The 18,596-nt window shown below is 37.4% G+C and overlaps 1 pseudogene; it reads right to left on the reverse strand.

Annotated features, from left to right (window-relative positions):
- Positions 1–5,042: 5,042 nt before the first annotated feature.
- On the reverse strand, positions 5,043–12,427 carry LOC120873976 (annotated as a pseudogene).
- Positions 12,428–18,596: the final 6,169 nt, after the last annotated feature.

The following is an 18,596-nucleotide window of genomic DNA, read 5'->3' on the forward strand; positions in this document are numbered from 1 at the left end:
CTACTCAATATGTCTAGATAAATTCTGCAATGTCTCCTTTTCAAAAGACCTAAACACTCATAATATTTGAGAGCATTAAATGTAAATGGGAATAGAATCTGTCAGAATTTGTGCTGGAATAGGAATGACACAAATATTTCAGCCAATTTCTCTCAGTGGTTTTTCCTCAAATTTTTTTAAGTAATGCATTAAAATTAGATTGCCTTCTAATTTTGTTGAAGACTAAAATTTTGGACCTTTTATCTTTTAAGATGATTTTCTGTCCAATATGGTAGTTTTCAACATGATCCCAATTCTTCAATTATGCAGGTATCCACACCCCTTTATACTCTTCTGATTAATAGTGGAACCAATTTCTCCATGTTCTGAATGTAGACTACTTTGTGACTAGCTTTGACTGATATAGAAGGTAACTGAAGAGAGATTGTGCCATCTTCAAGCATCTGATGGCCCTGTGGCTTTCTCATAATCTCTTGGAATTTGAATAGTCTCTTAAAAAAGCTGCCATGTGAATAAGCACAGGCTAGCCTATTGAATAATGAACAATATGCCTTACACCCCTATTCCATGACATAGCATTTAGCAACCTCCTGACTGGAGCGTGAGGCCTTCGTATATCACCTAGACTGCAAAGTTGATAAAATACAAGTAAGGACACCAGCCAAGCTCAGCCATGTCAAGATCAGATGAGGGCACTGACCTTACTGACTCATGTAATAGTGATCCATGCAATAAGCAGCTGTTTTTTCTTGTTGTTGTTGTTGTTGTTTTCTTTTGTTTGTTTTAAGCTAGTGTTTTGGAGTAGCTTGTTATGCTGTCTTTAAAACCAATGACCTACTTAATTTCTGACACTACCACCAAGACCTTCTCAAGTCTTATCATATAGCACTAAGCATGTCAGCTTTTCTTAAATGCAACTTGATTAAAATGTGTAATTAAAAAGTTTAGACAATTTAACTTGTTAATGTCATTGAATCTTTTGATACAATACTTTAATAAATTATAGTATCTTGTTTGTATAAATGTAGTTCATCAAAAACTAACAACTTCAAATTTTTACCATAAATTTTATTAAAATGATCATTAAATAAAATTAAATTGTCAGTTTCTGTTCAGTTCAGTTCAGTTCATTCCCTCAGTCGTGTCTGACTCTTTGCAACCCCATGAATCGCAGCACACCAGGCCACCCTGTCCATCACCATCTCCCGGAGTTCACTCAAACTCATGTCCATCGAGTCGATGATGCCATCCAACCATCTCATCCTCTTTTTGTCTCCTTCTCCTCCTGCCCCCAATCGCTCCCAGCATCAGAGACTTTTATAATGAGTCAACTCTTCGCATGAGGTGGCCAAACTACTGGAGTTTCAGCTTTAGCATCATTCCTTCCAAAGAACACCCAGGGCTGATCTTTAGAATGGACTGGTTGGATCTCTTTGCAGTCCAAGGGACTCTCAAGAGCCTTCTCTAACACAACAGTTCAACAGCATCAATTCTTCGGCGCTCAGCTTTCTTCACAGTCCAATTCTCACATCCATACATGACCACTGGAAAAACCATAGCCTTGACGAGACGGACCTTAGTCGGCAAAGTAATGTCTCTGCTTTTTAATATGTTATCTAGCTTGGTCAAAACTTTTCTTCCAAGGAGTAAGCGTCTTTTAATTTCATGGCTGCAGTCACCATCTTCAGTGATTTTGGAGCCCCCAAAAATAAAGTCTGACACTGTTTCCACTGTTTCCCCATATATTTCCCATGAAGTGATGGGACCAGATGGCATAATCTTTGTTTTCTGAATGTTGAGCTTCAAGCCAACCTTTACACTCTCCTCTTTCACTTTCATCAAGAGGCTCTTTAGCTCCTCTTCACTTTCTGCCATAAGGGTGGTGTCATCTGCATATCTGAGGTTATTGATATTTCTCCCAGCAACCTTGATTCCAGCTTGTGTTTCTTCCAGTCCAGCGTTTCTCATGATGTACTCTGCATAGAAGTTAAATAAGCAGGGTGACAATATACAGCCCTCACGTACTCCCTTTCCTATTTGGAACCAGTCTGTTGTTCCATGTCCAGTTCTAACTGTTGCTTCCTGACCTGCATACAGATTTCTCAAGAGGCAGGTTAGGTGGTCTGGTATTCCCGTCTCTTTCAGAATTTTCCACAGCTTCTTGTGATCCACGCAGTCAAAGGCTTTGGCATAGTCAATAAAGCAGAAATAGATGTTTTTATGGAACTGTCTTGCTTTTTCCATGATCCAACGGATGTTGGCAATTTGATCTCTGGTTCCTCTGCCTTTTCTAAAACCAGCTTGAACATCAGGAAGTTCACGGTTCACATATTGCTGAAGCCTGGCTTGGAGAATTTTGAGCATTACTTTACTAGCATGTGAGATGAGTGCAATTGTGCGGTAGTTTGAGCATTCTTTGGCATTGCCTTTCTTTGGGATTCACTTACCTTTTCCAATCCTGTGGCCACTGCTGAGTTTTCCAAATTTGCTGGCATATTGAGTTCAACACTTTCACAGCATCATCTTTCAGGATTTGAAATAGCTCAACTGGAATTCCATCACCTCCACTAGCTTTGTTCGTAGTGATGTTTTCTAAGGCCCACTTGACTTCACATTCTAGGATGTCTGGCTCTAGGTGAGTGATCACACCATGGTGATTATCTTGGTCATGAAAATCTTTTTTGTACAGTTCTTCTGTGTATTCTTGCCACCTCTTCTCAATATCTTCTGCTTCTGTTAGGTCCATACTATTTCGGTCCTTTATCGAGCCCATCTTTGCATGAAATATTCCCTTGGTATCTCTAATTTTCTTGAAGAGATCTCTAGTCTTTCCCATTCTGTTGTTTTCCTCTATTTCTTTGCATTGATGGCTGAGGAAGGCTTTCTTATCCCTCCTTGCTATTCTTTAGAACTCTGCATTCAGATGCTTATATCTTTCCTTTTCTCCTTTACTTTTTGCTTCTCTTCTTTTCACAGCTATATTACTTCAAAAAATACCTTCCCTGCCTTTAATACTTAGATAAATAGGTAAGCAGAGATTTCCTCTGAGTGTTTTGCTTAGATGATGTAAAACATCACTGCCAATGCTGTTCTTTATAGATGTCTTTTTATTCTTTCTGTAATGGAATTCTCTCCCTCAGAGAGATGAATTTTAAAACTGGCAATACTTTCAGGGTATAATAAGAACAACAACAAAAATAGATACTAAATAGATATATTATAATCATCAATCCACTAACTTCAAAACATTACTGTATAGTCTAAAATGTATGTATAAAGTCCTCATTTTTTTTGAGAAAAACAAAAAGATATATATAAACCAGAGAGAAACAAGAAGTCATGTCAAGGGTTGGAAAATTTTTGATTATAGATAGTGTCAAGCTTTCTGGAAAGCAGTACTTCACAGCACTCTTATGTTTTAAGTTTTGGGATTTTGTTTTTGCTTTTCTAATTGGGATAATTTGAGTATTACATGAATGAATAAGAGGAATCTTTGCTTCTGAAAAATAAAATTACTTGGAATTCTTGAATCTTTGGTATATTCAAGGGCACACACAACAGACCCTCCTTTGAGCACTGTTGTTTTAAGGAGAGGTTATGCAGGTAAGAAGGGACTTGGGAGAGATCCTTCAGGCAGACCCATTAAACAGTCTTTGCGTTGAGCAGGGAGCATGGTTTCCAGCACCGTCGGTGGCTCTGCTCTTCCTAACACAGGGCCAGATGGCAAAAAGCAAGGAACAGCATATGAGCTCATTCTATCAGTGATTCCATTTATGACTTTGTGCAAGTTACAGCTGTCAGCATCTAAGTCATCTTAGGTGGTGCATAGCTGTAATCATCTCACTTATTTTTATAAAGATGAAAGTGTGGGTGGTTGCATTAAGAAGATTACACAGCACATACAAAGTGATCAGCAAATGTGAGCAATTGCTATTATTCTCAGCAAAGGCAAATCATTATTTCCATATCTTTGTGGTATTCAGCAGAACGCTATTGTGACGTCAAACTCTATGTCCCCCAGAAAGGAACTCTAAGTGTAAGACTGGCACAATTTATAAGACTTATCCACATATTTCATAATAGCAACATAATACCTGCTTCAGAGGGTAATGCTTGAATGCAGTAAAAAATGCTCTGCAGTTCATCATGACATCTGAAAAGAACTGTGTTGACCTGTAATAACATGTACCAACTTGGGTCTTTCCAGGTGGCTCAGTGGATAAAGAATCCACCTGAAATTCAGGAGACGCAGGTTCAATCCCTGGGTCAGGAAGAGCCCCTGGAGGAGAGCATGGCAACCCACTCCTGTATTCTTGCCTGGAGAATCCCATGGACATAGGAGCCTGGCACGCTATGGTCCATAGAGCCACGGAGTCAGACATGACTGAAGATACTTTGCATGTACGTGAACCAGCTTTAAATAGCTTTTCTCCTCTGACTGCATCTCATACAACTCATTAATTATTTGAGCCCCAAGATGATATTGTTTGCTTGATGTCTTGTTGATGTCCCACAGAGATCAATGATTGGTTTGGAAGCTTAAGAAATACGAGCTCCAGGGATACAAACACATGAAAATGTAAAGCATGTAACATTTTCCCTAGTAGCATCTTCACAAACAGGAAGCAAGTTCTATCTCACAGCTTAGTTGGACTATATTCTCTTTTGGGGGGAAATGGAATGAATTGTATTTCCTGGGGTCTGGAAGCTTGTTTATTTATTTGTATACTCATAAGGGTAACATTATTAGCCATATATGAGAGGGCGGAGAATTGTAAAAGAGGGTAGAGACATTAGACATATTTTTAAAAGTCTGTAGTTAGCCTGTATTTATAGAGTATTTTAAGAAATGCCGAAATTTTGAGCACTCCTTTTTGAAAATATTTTCACTTTTTGTGCTGAGAAACAATCTCGACAGGAAATGGGAACAACTCAATCTGCAGAGCCAAATATCTTGAAACAGCTGTCAGTGTAAGAGGGAAAGAGTGTGCACCAACAGGGAAAAACGCTTGATTCCTCTCCCCTTCCCTCCTCCTCCTCCCTCACTTTAACTCTATCCACAGAACCTGGGAAGGACAGCAGGGAAAGTCTCCTGACAGTCACTCTGAGGCTGAAAGTGGTGCTGAGGGGTCCTCGGAACTGTTCCAGTAGGAACACAGACATGTGAACCACCTCTGGATTAGACAGGAGGGGGATTACTTTGTCCTTGTGCCAAAGGGATTTGTAGATGTCTCTCTATAGCAATTTTCTGACATTTGATACTATTGACATTTTGGCCCAAATTATATTTTTGTCTTTTCATGTGTTGTGAGTGTGTGTGGAGGATGGGGTTGGGGAGGGAGATGCTTTTCTGTACCTTGTAGACTATTTAGCAGCATCTCATCTGCCCAGGGGGCTTCCCTGGTGGCTCAGAGGGTAAAGAATCTGCCTGTGATTCAGGAGACCCGGGTTCAATCTCTGGGTCAGGAAATTCCCCTGGAGACGGAAATGGCTGCCCACTCCAGTATTCTTGTCTGGAGAATTCCATGGACAGAGGAGCCTGTCAAACTTACAGTCCACGGCGGTCTCAGTCAGGAACAGCTGAGTGACTAAGCCTTTCACTTTTACTAGTCGGTCCACTAGATGTCAGTAGCAACTCTCCCTATTGTGCCTATCAACAACATCAAAAATTACTAAATGTCCCATGGGGTTATAATCTCTCCTGGTTAAGAACCACTTCTTTCTATAAGTAATCAGCAGCTTGATTTTTCTTTAGAAACAGGGAAAAGTTTTCCACAATTACGTGAGGGCTTCCCTGAAAGCTCAGCTGGTAAAGAATTCACCTGCAATTCAGGAGACCCACAATTATGTACTATTTTGAAATCAGAAAAGACAGGTCACTTGTACTGTCCATTGAAGAGAGAAAACCATATCCTCAGAATAATTACGTTTTCAAACCACAGTTTTTTAAGTCACATGTTCTTTACCTCTTTGAGTGGCTCAGGGTAAAGAATCTGCCTGCAGTATACCCCTGAGGCATTCATTCCCTGGGGTGGGAAGATAAGCCTGGAAGGAAATGGCAACCCATCCCAGTATTCTTGTCAGAGAAATCTCACAGATGGAGTGGCCTGGGAGGCTACATCCAGAGAGCTGCAAATAGTTGTACACAACTGAACACACATGCACACACATTTACCTTTTTAAAGTTATTTGAAGAATGTGGAAAATAGCTGGATGTGTTGAGGTTAGGTCAATATTTTTCCCCCTTAAAAATAAACAACTGGTGCCTCCAAATCACTTTATTGTTACTAAGGGTGAGGAGAGAAAATACCCTTCATTGGCATTTTCAATATGTCAAAAGCTTTGAATATATATCCCCTTTATTAAACACACACACACACACACAACCCTTAAGGCTTTTATGTTTTGTGAGAATTCAGACAAGATTCTATTCTAAGGTTTCTTTTTAAAGTTATAAGAATAAAATATTTACATATAATGGATGTTGTGAATATCAGATATATAATGCAACTTATGTATGCATATATAATATTCTATCTGTGCAATCTGGTTTACTATGTTGTCCCTTGCCATCTTATCATAATCATTTTTAGATCATTAAAACTTCTTCATGTATGGCAAAACCACTACAATATTGTAAAGTAATTAGCCTCCAATTAAAATAAATAAATTTATATTTTTAAAAAAACTTCTTCAAAAAGCTGAGTGACTTTCCATAATATATATGCAGTATGTCTTTAAACTTTTTTCCTGTTGCTTGAAATTTTATTTCTAAATTTTTTATATCTTCTTCTTCCTTTTTTAATACAAATTTATTTATTTTAATTGGAGGCTAATTACTTTAAATATTGTAGTGGTTTTGCCATACATTGACATAAATCTGCCAAGGGTGAACATGGGTTCCTCATCCTGAACACCCCACTTTCCTCCCCATCCCATCCCTCTGGGTCATCCCAATGCACCAACCCCAAGCACCCTGTCTTATGCCTCAAACCTGGAGTGGCAATTTGTTTCACATATGATAATATACATGTTTCAATGTCATTCTCCCAAATCATCCCACCCTCGTCCTCTCCCACAGAGTCCAAAGGACTGTTCTGTACATCTGTGTCTAAATATAGGGTATCATTACCATCTTTCTAAATTCCATATATATATGTTAGTATACTGTATTGGTGTTTTTCTTTCTGGCTTACTTTACTCTGTATAATATGCTCCAGTTTCATCCACCTCATTAGGACTGATTCAACTGTATTCTTTTTAATGGCTGAGTAATATTCCATTGTGTATATGTACCACAACTTTCTTCTGCTGATGGACATCTAGGTTGCTTCCATGTCCTGGTTATTATAAACATAAAAATTCTGTGATAAACATTGGGGTACACGCGTCTCTTTTGATTCTGATTTTCTTGGTGTGTTTATGTATATCAGTGGGATTGCTGGGTCATATGGCAGTTCTATTTCCAGTTTTTTAAGGAATCTCCACACTGTTCTCCATAGTGGCTGTACTAGTTTGCATTCCCACCAACAGTCTAAGAGGGTTCCCTTTTCTCCACACCATCTCCAGCATTAGAAATGAAAATGGAGAAATCACAATGGATCATAAGAAACTTTGAGCTTTGCCTCAAGGATATCCCCCACAATATGCACTTGTGGTGTGTGTGGGATCATCACGCCAATGAAATATAGAATCCGTCAAAATTCATCAGTAAGAATCCATTTTTTTCAAACTTAGAAATGTACCAATTTCAGTGACTTTAGTCTTATGAGCATTCTATCTTTATGGAAAGCAATGGAGGAAGACAGCAACAAACCAGCAAGCAGAAGAAACAGACAATGAAAGAAAACAAATGTAAAGAAATCCTGTGCACCTCCAAATTGCCAGGTGAGATTTCTGAATAAATAGCAAAGTGCCTGAAGTCTTTCAAGCATAATCTAGTATATGCCTGGCACATCTTGTTTAACACCTTTTACAATTAATTAGATAACATACTAGATATGTGGCATTTTATACTACTAACATAGATAGCATATAACAATTCAAAAATGTTTTCTTGTTGTCCCTCAAATCCACTTCTAAGGATTTCCATAAAGAGACCCTGGATATGAGAAATTATGTAAACACACAATCATTCATTTTAGAGTTTATGATATAAATAATTCAATAAACATTTTTGTATATAAACAGTATCTCTATCCACTAGATTAACATTGCAAATAGCAACACAAGTATGAATACCTGTATATAAACGAGTAGATGAATGAAATAAATGAATATACATCAAAGGAAAGGAATATAATGCCTCTGTTCAGAATATTTTACATGTAAATGTGTTTATTAATGTCTTTTTTACGCTTAAAATCTGAGTTTATACAAGAATACATGGTCCTCTCTAAGCAATGTGAGTCAAGCTGGATTTTCCTAACTTTACATAGAATTTTTTCATTGTCACAATAAATTTAATGGATGTGCATATGTGTGTATTGTGCATCTCTGTGTTTGTACCATCTATTATGGAATTAAAACAGTGTACCTTTATTGGAGTTGGTTAAGCATATGTGATAAATGTTGGATAAGTGGGAATATTTAATCAAGTATGGGACTGAACTCTGAAGAGATAGGGACAAAAAAAATAGGAAAAATCTATACATATAGATAATTTATATTATCTATAATATAGATATAGATATATCTATAATATAGATGTCTCAATAATCTCACATATGAAACCGTGTTGTGCTCGGTTGCTCAGTCGGGTCCAAATCTTTGTGACTCTATGGACTGTAACCCACCAGGCTCCTCTGTCCACGGAATTTTTCAGGCAAGAATTCTGGAGTGGTAGCCATTTCCTCCTCCAGGGGATCATTTCCTCCCAGGGATCTTTCCCACATCTCTTGTGCCTTCTGTATTGGCAAGTGGATTCTTTACTACTAGCACATTTGTCACATATTTCTGAGAACAAAAAAATTGAAAAATCCAGAGCTCTGACAAAGACATAGAAATATACCCTAAATTATTCCAGAGACAACACTGAATGTGCCAGAAGATAGAATCACACCCAAGAAAACATCATGAGTTAGTCACGGGTATTAATATTTTGCAGTATGAGTTACTTAGATATATTTTATTTTTTCTCAGTTTCTTTTTTCTTTTCTTTTCAGTAAAATAAAAATGTTCACCTCTAGTAAACAAAGTTTCATCATGTATTTTGGAGAAAATCTTAATTCAGTTCAGTTCAGTTGCTCAGTCATGTCTGACTATTTGAGACCCCATGAACCGCAGCACGCCAGGCCTCCCTGTTCATCACCAATTCCCGGGGTTCATCCAGATTCATGTCCATTGAGTCAGCGATGCCATCTCATCATCTGTCATCACCTTCTCCTCCTGCCCTCAACATTTCCCAACATCAGAGTCTTTTCAAATGAGTCAGATCTTTGCATCAGGTGGCCAAAGTATTGGAGTCTCAGCTTCAACATCCATCCTTCCAATGAACACCCAGGACTGATCTCCTTTAGGATGGACTGGTAGGATCTCCTTGCAGTCCAAGGGACTCTCAAGAGTCTTCTCCAATACCACAGTTCAAAAGCATCAATTCTTCAGCGCTCAGCTTTCTTTGGGAGAAGGCAATGGCAACCCACTCTTTCCCAGTACTCTTGCCTGGAAAAGCCCATGGATGGAGGGGCCTGGTAGGCTGCAGTCCATGGGGTCTCTAAGAGTTGGACATGACTGGGTGACCTCAATTTCACTTTTCACTTTCATGCAGTGGAAAAGGAAATGGCAACCAACTCCAGTGTTCTTTCATGGAGAATCCCAAGGATGTGGGAGCTGCCGTCTATGCAGTCATACAGAGTTGGAAGGACTGAAGCAACTTAGCAGCAGCTGTAGCTGCAGTTTTCTTTATAGTCCAACTCTCACATCTATACATGACTACTGGAAAAACCATAGCCTTGACTAGATGGACCTTTGTTGTCAAAGTAATGTCTGTTTTTCAATATGCTATCTAGGTTGGTCATAACTCTCCTTCTAAGGAGTAAGCATATTTTAATTTCATGGCTGCAATCACCATCTGCAGTAATTTTGGAGCCCAGAAAAAATAGTCATCCACTGTGTCCACTGTTTTCCCATCTATTTGCCATGAAGTGATGGGCCCAGATGCCATGATCTTACTTTTTTGAATGTTGAGCTTTAAGCCAACATTTTCACTCTCCTCTTTAGAGAAAGAATAAACAAAACTTGAATAAAAAGAACCAAACATAAAGATCGGAACATAAATAAATGAAAAATATAAAGAAAATAATAACAAAGATCAATGAAACTAAAAGCTGGTTCTTTGAGAATATAAACAAAGTTGATAAGCCTTCAGTCAGACTCATCAAGAGAAGCAAAGAGAAGACTCAAGTCAATAAAATTAGAAATGAAAGACTAGAAGTAACAACTGACATTACAGGTATTTTCCATTAATCATCAATGTTGTGTAAGAGGGACATGCTGTGCAAAGAAGAAGGAAAGTTAGTGATGAGGACTGAAGTAGACAGCCTAGAATACATCAGAGTCTTGATATGCTGTTCCCTATTTTTGTGGAATTTCAAAAATATTCATGGAAAAGAAGAGTAGCTCCATGCCATTGCCACAACTTGGATTTGAATTGTGAATTTCACAAAAAACACTCAGTTCTTTAAATTATCCAATTCCAAACGAGGAAGCCTATTTTAATCAAATGTTGTCTGCTGCAATATTATTTTTGACTTCCATTTAATGGGCTTAATTTTTTTCATATCATATTTATTAAGTCCAATAAAATGGACCAATATGTAGGTCAAATCAGTCTTTAGATGCTGTAATATACATCTGACATTTGAATGGAGACAAATTAACTAGATTACATATTTATTTATGCACAATACCTGCCAATCCACTGATGCCCTGTTTGTCTTAGGCTTTAATTTTCAGACAATATTTTCAGTTGGGCTGCCTTTTATGAGCAACAGTGCCAAAAGAGTTCAGTGAATTGATAAAATATGGTAGAAATAAAAACCTATACATCTTTTATATAAAATAAGAATTTTATAAGTTTGTAGCTTTTTCCACAATAAAAAGTTTTCCTAACATGCCATAATGTCTCACAAATGCCCTTAAATTTTTTATCCCATGATGATTTTGTGGCTAATTTATTACCAAACTGCTTAGTTCATTAATGTCTACTACTAGTATCAGCTTAAATTTGTTCATATAGAAAATATAAAAAGCCTGAGTTCTGAAAGATTGCTCAGTTAATCTTTGATTTACTTTATGACAAAATCTTTAAGACATTGCATAATGTTTTAGTGAGACTGAAATTATGTTTGAATGATAAATGGACAAAATTAGCATAAGTAGAAAAGTCAAAAGGTTTTTCAAAAATGTTAAGTGCCATATATAAACCCTGCCCACATACTAAGCATGATATCTGAGGAAACCTGCAATATTTCTTAGCAGTGAAGCTGACTTAGTCATTCAGTCATGTCTGACTCTTTGTAACCCCATGAATTGTAACCCACCAGGCTCTTCTCTCTATAGGGATTCTCCAGGCAAGAACACTGGAATGGGTTGCCATTTCCTCTTCCAGTCTTAATAGTGGAGTTTAATACAAATAATTATTCACATAGGAACTTGAGAAAGTTGTTTCTCATGTGTCATGCCATATAATTTTAATTACACAATTACTATATGTGTGTGGTTGTGTGCACATATGCATAACACAAATATTTTAAAATATAGTTTAGCTTTCAATTTTACTAAGACTTCTTTCACATCCTTGTTCCATAGGCTAAATATCAGAGGATTTAGGAGGGGAATCACAAGAGTGTAAAACAAAGAGGTAATTTTGTCTTCATCTAGAAAGTAGGATGAACTAGGCCTGAAATACATAAAAAGCATAGTTCCCTGGAAAATTGACACTGCAGTTAAGTGGAAGGTGCAGGTGATAAAAGCTTTGATTCTCCCCTCAGCAGAGTGGACCTTCAAGACTGAAAGGATGATATAAAAATAAAAACAAGGACTCCTGAAACAGTACTCAGTTCAATAGAACCCAAAGCAGTGAATATCATTAACTCATTGACTTCTATATCTGAGAAGGACAGGAAAAAAAAAAAAGAGGTAAATCACAGAAACAATGGTTAATCACATTTGACCCACAGAAGCATAAATGGAATGCTAATGCTGTGTGTATCTGAGAAACTGTCATCCTCACCAGGAAAACCCCAGCCATGAGCAGGGAGCACACCCTGCTGGACATGCTGACCGCATAGAGCAAGGGGCTGCTGATGGCCTTGTACCAGTCATAGGCCATCACAGCCAGCAGGAGACACTCAGAATTGGCAAAGATACAGAAGGCCAAGAATTGCAAAGCATAGCCATATAAAGAGGTTGACTTGTTCTTGGCAAATAGGGAGAAATATCAATAACCTCAGATATGCATATGACACCACCCTTATGGCAGAGGGAAGAACTAAAGAGCCTCTTGAGGAAAGTGAAAGAAGAGAGTGAAAAACTTGGCTTAAAGCTCAACATTCATAAAACTAAGATCATGACATCCGCCCCCATGGCTTCATGGCAAATAGATAGGCAAACAGTGGTAACAGTGGCTGACTTTATTTTGGAGGGCTCCAAAATCACTGCAAATGGTGACTGCAGCCAAGAAATTAAAAGACACTTGCTCCTTGCACCAACCTAGACAGCATATTAAAAAGCAGAGACTACTTTGGCAACAAAGGCCCATCTAGTCAAGGCTATGGTTTTTCCAGTAGTCATGTATGAATGTGAGATTTGGACTATAAATAAAGCTGAGCACAAAAGCATTGATGCTTTTTTTATCATTATTAAATTCTAATACAATTTTTGTTTTGTATTCTGATACAATTTCACCTACTATGTGAAAAAGGGTAAATAAACCACTGATAGTCATATTGATAAATATTTATCAGTTCAGTTCAGTTCAGTCGCTCAGTCATGTCCGACTCTTTGCGACCCCATGAATTGCAGCACGCCAGGCCTCCCTGTCCATCACCATCTCCTGGAGTTCACTAAGACTCACGATCATCGAGTCCGTGATGCCATCCAGCCATCTCATCTTCTGTCGTCCCCTTCTCCTCCTGCCCCCAATCCTTCCCAGCATCAGAGTCTTTTCCAATGAGTCAACTCTTCACATGAGGTGGCCAAACTACTGGAGTTTCAGCTTTAGCATCATTCCTTCCTAAAGCAATACATGCTAATGTAAATTTGTAGGCCAAGTAATTTATTTGTGTAACATAAGAAAAACTGATTTAGACTTAGGATTAGGACAAAGGTTTCACAACAGATGTAAAATTTAGTATGGGTGTTGGAGGATGTGTGGTTCATCCAGTGTATAGTGGAGGGAAGAGGTACCTAAATGTGTGATAGAGCCAGCAAATCTGGAGAACACAAAGAAGTCTGGAGTAACAGAGAGCATCAGGAATGTGAAGGCATGACTAAGGTAGGAAAGGTAGGTCAACCCTGGTTCTGAAGAGTTGGGTTTTTTTTTAAAACTTTATTTTTCTTTGCAATACTGTATTGGTATTGCCATACATTGACATGAATCCACCACGGGTGTACATAAGTTCCCAATCATGAACCCCCCTCCCACCTCCCTCCCCATATCATCTCTCTGGATCATCTCCGTGCACCAGGCCCAAGCATCCTGTATCCTGTATCAAACATAGACTGGCGATTCGTTTCTTACATGATAGTATACATGTTTCAATGCCATTCTCCCAAGTCATCCCACCCTCTCCCTCTCCCACAGAGTCCAAAAGTCCATTCTATACATCTGTGTCTCTTTTGCTGTCTCGCATGTAGGGTTATCATTACCATCTTACTAAATTCCATATATATGTGTTAGTATACTGTATTGGTGTTTTTCTTTCTGGCTTACTTCACTCTGTATAATAGGCTCCAGTTTCATCCACCTTATTAGACCTGATTCAAATGTATTCTTTTTAATGACTTAGTAATACTCCATTGTGTATATGTACCACAGTTTTCTTATCCATTCATCTGCTGATGGACATCTAGCTTGTTTCCAAGTCCTGGCTATTATAAACAGTGCTGTGATGAACATTGGGATCCACGTGTCTCTTTCAATTCTGGTTTCCTTGGTGTGTATGCCCAGCAGTGGGATTGCTGGGTCATAAGGCAGTTCTATTTGCAATTTTTTAAGGAATCTCTACACTGTTCTCCATAGTGGCTGTACTAGTTTACATTCCCACCAACACTGTAAGAGGGTTCCCTTTTCTCCACACCCTCTCCAGCATTTATTGCTTGTAGACTTTTAGATCGCAGCCATTCTGACTGTTGTGAGATGGTACATCATTGTGGTTTTGATTTGCATTTCTTTGATGATGAGTGATGTTCAGCATCTTTTCATGTGCTTGTTAGTCATCCATATGTCTTCTTTGGAGAAATGTTTATTTAGTTCGTTGGCCCATTTTTTGATTGGGTCGTTTATTTTTCTGGACTTGAGCTGCAGGAGTTGTTTGTATATTTTTGAGATTAGTTGTTTGTCAGTTGCTTCATTTGCTATTATTTTCTCCCATTCAGAAGGCTGTCTTTTCACCTTGCTTATAGTTTCCTTTGTTGTGCAGAAGCTTTTAATTTTAATTAGATCCCATTTGTTTATTTTTTCTTTTATTTCCAGTATTCTGGGAGGTGGGTCATAGAGGATCCTGCTGTGATGTATGTCAGAGAGTATTTTGCCTATGTTCTCCTCTAGGAGTTTTGTAGTTTCTGGTCTTACATTTAGATCTTTAATCCATTCTGAGTTTATTTTTGTGTATGGTGTTAGAAAGTGATCTAGTTTCATTCTTTTACAAGTGGTTGACCAGTTTTCTCAGCACCACTTGTTAAAGAGGTTGTCTTTAATCCATTGTATATTCTTGCCTTTTGTCGAAGATAAGGTGTCCATAGGTGTGAGGATTCATCTCTGGGCTTTCTATTTTGTTCCATTGATCTATATTTCTGTCTTTGTGCCAGTACCATACTGTCTTGGTGACTGTGGCTTTGTAGTAGAGCCTGAAGTGAGGCAGCTTGATTCCTCCAGTTCTGTTCTTCTTTCTCAAGATTGCTTTGGCTATTCAAGGTTTTTTGTATTTCCATACAAATTGTGAAATTATTTGTTCTAGCTCTGTGAAAATACCGTTGGTAGCTTGATAGGGATGGAATTGAATCTGTAGATTGCTTTGAGTTGTATACTCATTTTCACTATATTGATTCTTCCGATCCATGAACATGGTTTATTTCTCCATCTATTAGTGTCCTCTTTGATTTCTTTCATCAGTGTTTTATAGTTTTCTATATATAAGTCTTTAGTTTCTTTAGGTAGATATATTCCTAAGTATTTTATTCTTTTCTTTGCAATGGTGAATGGAATTGTTTCTTTAATTTCTTTTTCTACTTTCTCATTATTAGTGTATAGGAATGCAAGGGATTTCTGTGTGTTGATTTTATATTCTGCAACTTTACTATATTCATTGATTAGCTCTAGTAATTTTCTGGTGGAGTCTTTAGGGTTTTCTATGTAGAGGATCATGTCATCTGCAAACAGTGAGAGTTTTACTTCTTCTTTTCCAATCTGGATTCCTTTTATTTCTTTTTCTGCTCTGATTGCTGTGGCCAAAACTTCCAGAACTATGTTGAATAGTAGCGGTGAAAGTGGGCACCCTTGTCTTGTTCCTGACTTTAGGGGAAATGCTTTCAGTTTTTCACCATTGAGGATAATGTTTGCTGTGGGTTTGTCATATATAGCTTTTATTATGTTGAGGTATGTTCCTTCTATTCCTGCTTTCTGGAGAGTTTTTAACATAAATGGATGTTGAATTTTGTCAAAGGCTTTCTCTGCATCTATTGAGATAATCATATGGGTTTTATTTTTCAATTTGTTAATGTGGTGAATTACATTGATTGATCTGCAGATATTGAAGAATCCTTGCATCCCTGGGATAAAGCCCACTTGGTCATGATGTATGATCTTTTTAATGTGTTGCTGGACTCTGATTGCTAGAATTTTGTTAAGAATTTTTGCATCTATGTTCATCAGTGATATTGGCCTGTAGTTTTCTTTTCTTTTTTTTTTTTTTTTTTTTGCATCTTTGTCAGGTTTTGGCATTAGGGTGATGGTGGCCTCATAGAATGAGTTTGGAAGTTTATCTTCCTCTGCAATTTTCTGGAAGAGTTTGAGTAGGATAGGTGTTAGCTCTTCTCTAAATTTTTGGTAGAATTCAGCTGTGAAGCCGTCTGGACCTGGGCTTTTGTTTGCTGGAAGATTTCTGATTACAGTTTCAATTTTCATGCTTGTGATGGGTCTGTTAAGATTTTCTATGTCTTCCTGGTTCAGTTTTGGAAAGTTGTACTTTTCTAAGAATTTGTCCATTTCTTCCACGTTGTCCATTTTATTGGCATATAATTGCTGATAGTAGTCTCTTATGATCCTTTGTATTTCTGTGTTGTCTGTTGTGATCTCTCCATTTTCTTTTCTAATTTTATTGATTTGATTTTTCTCTCTTTGTTTCTTGATGAATCTGGCTAATGATTTGTCAATTTTATTTATCCTTTCAAAGAACCAGCTTTTGGCTTTGTTGATTTTTGCTATGGTCTCTTTTGTTTCTTTTGCATCTATTTCTGCCCTAATTTTTAAGATTTCGTTCCTTCTGCTAACTCTGGGGTTCTCCATTTCTTCCTTTTCTAGTTGCTTTAGGTGTAGAGTTAGGTTCTTTATTTGACTTTTTTCTTGTTTCTTGAGGTATGCCTGTATTGCTATGAACTGTCCTCTTAGAACTGCTTTTATAGTGTCCTACACGTTTTGGGTTGTTGTGTTTTCATTTTCATTCGTTTCTAAGCATATTTTGATTCTTTTTTATTTCTTCTGTGATTTGTTTGTTATTCAGAAGCAAGTTGTTCAGCCTCCACATGTTGGAATTTTTAATAGTTTTCCTCCTGTAATTGAGATCTAATCTTAATGCATTATAGTCAGAAAAAATGCTTGGAATGATTTCAGTTTTCTTGAATTTATCAAGGTTAGATTTATGGTCCAGGATGTGATCTATCTTGGAGAAGATTCCGTGAGCAGTTGAGAAAAAGGTGAAATTCATTGTTTTGGGGTGAAATGTCCTATAGATATCAATTAGGTCTAACTGGTCTATTGTATCATTTAAAGTTTGCATTTCTTTGTTAATTTTCTGTTTAGTTGATCTGTCCATAGGTGTGAGTGGGGTATTAAAGTCTCCCACTATTATTGTGTTATTGTTAATTTCCCTTTTCATACTTGTTAGCATTTGTCTTACATATTGGGGTGCTACTATGTTGGGTGCATATAAATTTATAATTGTTATATCTTCTTCTTGGATTGACCCGTTGATCATTATGTAATGTCCTTCTTTGTCTCTTTTCACAGCCTTTGTTTTAAAGTTCTCTTTCATCTGATATGAGTATTGCTACTCCTTTCTTTTGGTCTCTATTTGCATGGATTATCTTTTTCCAGCCCTTCACTTTCAGTCTGTATGTGTCCCTTGTTTTGAGGTGGGTCTCTTATAAGCAACATATAGAGGGGTTTTGTTTTTGTATCCATTCAGCCAGTCTTTGCCTTTTGGTTGTGGCATTCAACCCATTTACGTTTAAGGTAATTATTGATAGTATGATCCCGTTGTCATTTACTTTATTGTTTTGGGTTCGGGTTTATACACCCTTTTTGTGTTTCCTGTCTAGAGAATATCCTTTAACATTTGTTAGAGAGCTGGTTTGGTGGTGCTGAATTCTCTCATCTTTTGCTTGTCTGTAAAGCTTTTGATTTCTCCTTCATATTTGAATGAGATCCTTGCTGGGTACAGTAATCTGGGTTGTAGGTTATTTTCTTTCATCACTTTAAGTATGTCTTGCCATTCCCTCCTGGCCTGAAGAGTTTCTATTGAAAGATCTGCAGTTATCCTTATGGGAATCCCCTGGTATGTTATTTGTTGTTTTTCCCTTGCTGCTTTTAACATTTGTTCTTTGTGTTTGATCTTTGTTAATTTGATTAATATGTGTCTTGGGGTATTTTGCCTTGGGTTTATCCTGTTTGGAACTCTCTGGGTTTCTTTGACTTGGGTGATTATTTCCTTCCCCATTTTAGGGAAGTTTTCAACTATTATCTCCTCAAGAATTTTCTCATGGTCTTTCTTTTTGTCTTCTTCTTCTGGGACTCCTATAATTCGAATGTTGGGGCATTTCATATTGTCCTGGAAGTCTCTGAGATTGTCCTCATTTCTTTTAATTCATTTTTCTTTTTTCCTCTCTGACTCATTTATTTCTACCATTCTATCTTCTATTTCACTAATCCTATCTTCTGCCTCCGTTATTCTACTATTTGTTGCCTCCAAAGTGTTTCTGACCTCATTTATTGCATTATTTATTATATATGGGCTCTTTTTTTTTTTTTAATTTCTTCTAGGTCCTTGTTAAATCTTTCTTGCATCTTCTCAATCCTTGTCTCGAGGCTATTTATCTGTGATTCCATTTTGATTTCAAGATTTTGGATCATTTTCACTATAATTATTTGGAATTCTTTC

The sequence above is a fragment of the Oryx dammah genome, unplaced genomic scaffold (assembly GCF_014754425.2).
Source record: "Oryx dammah isolate SB20612 unplaced genomic scaffold, SCBI_Odam_1.1 HiC_scaffold_14, whole genome shotgun sequence".
NCBI classification, from domain to species: domain Eukaryota; kingdom Metazoa; phylum Chordata; class Mammalia; order Artiodactyla; family Bovidae; genus Oryx; species Oryx dammah.